Below are 4,711 nucleotides of genomic sequence, written 5' to 3' on the forward strand. Positions count from 1 at the left end.
TTTTTTTAAATTGCCTTCCTACTTCAATAATCTCTTTCTCTGTTTCATTCTGTCTCTTTAAAAAAAATTTTTTTTAATGTTTATTTTAAGAGAGCAGAGCATGCACATGCATGTCGGGGAGGAGCAGAGAGAGAGGGAGAGAACGTCAAGCAGGCTCCGTGCTGTCTGTGCAGAGCCCAGTGCGGGGCTCGAACTCACTAATGTGAGAGCATGACCTGAGCCAAAAACAAGAGTCAGACATTTAACTGACTGAGCCACTTAGGCGCCCAAGAGATACATTTTAATTTTTTTTAACTTTTTTTTTTTTTTTTTTTGAGACAGAGAGAGACAGAGCATGAATGGGGGAGGGGCAGAGAGAGAGGGAGACACAGAATCCGAAGCAGGCTCCAGGCTCTGAGCCGTCAGCCCAGAGCCCGACGCGGGGCTCAAACCCACGGACCGCGAGATCGTGACCCGAGCTGAAGTCGGACGCTCAACCGACTGAGCCACCCAGGCGCCCCCCAAGTGATACATTTTTAAAACATATTTGAGAGGCGCCTGGGTGGCTCAGTCAGTTAAGTATCTGACTTTGGCTCAGGTCATGTTCTCCCATTTCATGAGTTCAAGCCCCACATCAGGCTCTGTGCTGACAGCTGAGAGCCTGGAGCCTGCTTTGGATTCTGTGTCTCCTTCTCTTTCTGCCCCACCCCCGCTTGCACTCTGTCTCTCTGTCTCTCTGTCTCTCTCAAAAAAAACATTAAAAAATTTTTTAAACATATATTTGAAACTTTAAAAACACCTCTCTCAATAACTCGTGGGTCAAAGTTAATGGATATTTAATTAATGGATATTTAAATTATTTAGCATTGAATAATGAACATGCCTCATGTTAAAACTTGGGAGATGCCATAGAAGCCATACTTCAAGGGAAATTGATGGCCTTAAATGCTTCTATTAGAAGAGAAAAAAGGTTAAAAGTCATGAGATAAACATCCAACCCAATAAACCTAAGGACAGGAGAAAGAAGGTGATGGTAGAGATAAAAGGAGTAACTAAACCATGGATCTGGGTAGACGCCCAGGTCATCCACCAGAGGTCATTGCTTTTCACCATGTGATGGGGTCTTGGACACCCTGGTTGTAGGCTGCTACCCTCGGGGCTGGGGCCAGGCCATGCTGTCTCCTTGCCAAGAGGCCCAGTTGCTGTCACCCACCGGGTGACACCTTCCCATGCTGTCCCCTGCTTCTTTTCCCACCTGCCTCCAACCCAAAGCCGCCGACATAGACGCTCCTCATTGGAACCCTGCTTAGTGGTGAGCCATCTGGTTCCTCATTCTTCTCCCTGCACATCCTGTCCTCTCCTGGCTCTTCCCCAAGGTCACCATGCCATGGCAGCCAGCCAGGAACTTACTTCTCATTTCCCCACACCTGTCACACCAGTGGTCTGGAGATGCACTTTGCATCCTCCTGCTCCACTGCCCCCCACCTCCAGTCACATCTTCCTTCCCTTCCTCTCCTGCCTGCTACCTGTGCCCTACGTCAGACCTCATCATACGTGTCCTAATTTTTGCAAGAGCCTCCGCATGGTCTCTCTGCCTTCAGCCTGGCCCTCCCTTTTCATTCTCCCCACAGCAGGTCATTCCCAGAGTAACCTTTGTAGAAGCACAGATCACGTGGCCCCTCTTTACACTGGCTTACATTTCCTGGGAGGTCTCCATTAACTCCCCAGGAGTTAGGGACTCTGTCCCTGCTATTCCTCTAACACCCAGAGCAAACCTTGGTCATATTACCTGTTATGTCCCTGGCACATGTATGGACCTTGTGGAGAGGGACCACGTAGGTGTCGCTGTTCGGAGTGTGGTCTGTGAACTAGCACCTTCAGTATCACATGGGGGCTCCTTAGAAGTACAGAATCTCAGGCCTCACCCAAATCTACAGAATCTTAATTTGCATTTAATAAGCTCCCAGGTGATTCATTTGTTCCTTAAGATTTGAGAAGCACTAATGACTGATGAGAAGTTTCTGCAAGGGTGGAGGGCAAAAGAATCTGAAGTTCAAGTTGGTCTTTTCATTTCCTTTGTTTTGGTGAGCTCCGGGTGGGGGTGGAAGGGTGGAGGCAGCCTATTGAAATGACCTACACACATCCTAGACTGAATAAAATCAATGCACGCTTTGAGACTTAGATCAGAAAGAGAACTGATTATTCTGGAAACAGCTGACAATTTCAGGTTAATGCTGTGCTGCCCTGAATAAGGCAGACAGATGCCAGGATATGTCAGCAAAAGGACCTGTCATAGCATCAATTAGGAGAAATACTGAACACTCACCCCTTTGTTGGAGCCCAGCATGAAGGGGAGTACAGCGGGAGGGTGAGAAGAAGGGAGACAGCTCTGTCCTGGCAACAGGAAATTGCCTTAGGAAGATTGATTTGCGCATAGTGCAAAGTCATTGTTAGACAGAAAAGACTGTGTGCTGAGCCTTTCCTGCATGTTTCACTCACCCAGGCTGTCCTACCCAATAGATTCTTAGCACTCCTCTTGCTCATCCAGCAGTCACAGGAGTGGCACTTAAATAATGGGCCCTGAAGTCTCACTTCCTGAAAGGCTCCAATAATCTTTTATTAATACAAAATAGATCTCCAGGGCATATCTAAGCTTTCCGACGTGGAGGCTGCTTGGTGGGGTCCGGGGGAGGGCAGGGCTATAACAATAGCCTTCGGGTAGCCAAGAGAGCCCCTGCTGAGGAGAGCATCACTATTTGTTAAAGATTTGTCTTCAAAAAGGGCACATGGGTGGCCCTTTTTGATTCTTGATCTCAGCTCAGGTCATGATCTCATGGTCCCTGGGATCAAACCCCGAATTGGGCTCCTTGCTGACAGCGCGGAGCCTGCTTGGGATTCTTTCTCCCTCTCTCTCTCTCTTTGCCCCTCACATGCTTTGTCTCTCTCTCTCTCTCTCTCTCTCTTTCAAAAATAAATAAACTTAAAAAAAAAAAAAAGATCTACCTCCATATACCGAGCACCATGCTGGCAAATGGACATACATGACCATACTTGTTCCTCTCTCTGGCCATATCACCCTGGTATTCTCATTCCTACAGCTGAAGGAGCTGAGAGACATTGGCACGTGGGTGGCATCCCACAGCTAACAAATGGCAGAGATGGTATTATAAATGGCAGAGGGTTAAATTGTGACACCTCCCCCCCCCAACCAAAAAAAGATACGTTGAAGTTCTCACCCCTAACATTTCAGGATGTGAGCTTATTTGGAAATAGGTTCATCGCGGAGGTCATTGGTTAAGGTGATACTGTACTAGGGTGGGCCCTAAATCAAACATGACTGGCATCCTTATGAGAAGAGACACAGGAGGGAGAAGGCGGGGGTGAGAATGAGGGAAGAGATGGGATGGATGCAGCTGCTGGGCAAGGAGCACAGGACTGCAGGAAAACATGAGAAGCTAGATATGGCAAGGGAGGGTCCTCCCCTACAGATTTCAGGTGGAGTATGCCACTGTTGACACCTTGATTTTGGACTTCTAGCCTCCACAGCGATGAGGCAATAAAGTTCTCTTGTTTCAAGCCACTGCTGGCACTTTGTGGCAGCCCAGTGCACCTGGGAGCATGGTTTTCCCATTGCCATCACCCCACAGACAGGATCTCAAGGGAGCCATTCGGGGCGGTCAGATCGACAGCATCCACACTCACGTGCCCACTCCAGACCCTTCCCGTGCACGTGTGAGATGGTCATCATGGTGGAGAAGCTCATCTCTGCTTGGAGGGCTCCTAAGGTGGGGCTGACAGATGAACAGCAGGGGAGCCAGGGGTGCCTGGGTGGCTCAGTCAGTTGGGCATCTGGCTTTGGCTCCAGTCATGATCTCGCAGTTAGTGAGTTCAAGCCCCGTGTCAGGCTCTGTGCTGACAGCTCAGAGCCTAGAGCCTGCTTCGGATTCTGTGTCTCCCTCTCTCTCTGCCCCTCCCCTTCTCATGCTCCCTCTCTCTCTCTCTCAAAAATAAATAAACATTAAAAGGAAAAAGCAGGAGAGCCAAAATCCTTCCTGGAGAGACCCTGGAAACCCCACCATTTTATAAAGAAAGAAAGCAGGAGAGAGTGTCAGAGTCAGACCCCGGGAGACTGGGATCCTTGCAAATCTTTGCAAGGGGTTTTTTGAGGGGGGTCTCTCAGGAGAAACCTGCAAGAGGAAGATGCTGAGGAAAGATGTGGTTTCGGGAGATGACCGGCCTCCACCTGACCCTGTGGGAAGCTCAGAGCACAACTTGCCCCACAGAGTTGGTTTCCCCCCACAAAAAGGCAAGGGATGTTGTAAAGGAATCCTGGCCTCCACCCACCACTGGCTAGGCTGAGGCTGTTTTGTTTTTGCACAGCGTATATTCACGTAATGATGGGAGGAGATGGAGTGGGGTGGAGGGAGGGGGGAAAGAAGGAACTAACTATAAGTTAATTAAGGTTCCTTCTTGGTGTGACTCTGGAGGAGTAGGGGGCACAGGAGGGAAAGATAGTGTTGACAGAATCCCTCATTGTTTAATGATCAATGTTCCAAGAGCAACACAGCCTTTGACTTCTTCCCCCTCTGAAACTCATTACTTAAATGGAAGTTTGACTAAAATTCAAAATACCTTTTAAAAAAAAGAAGATTTGGATCAATTAATGAAGCAGGTTTTCTAAATAAGGAGGACCCGGGGGTGCTTGGAGCACATCTGCAGCTCTCTGAAATGA

The sequence above is a fragment of the Puma concolor genome, chromosome B4 (genome assembly GCF_028749965.1).
Source record: "Puma concolor isolate L17-30 chromosome B4, mPumCon1.1.hap2, whole genome shotgun sequence".
Taxonomy (NCBI): domain Eukaryota; kingdom Metazoa; phylum Chordata; class Mammalia; order Carnivora; family Felidae; genus Puma; species Puma concolor.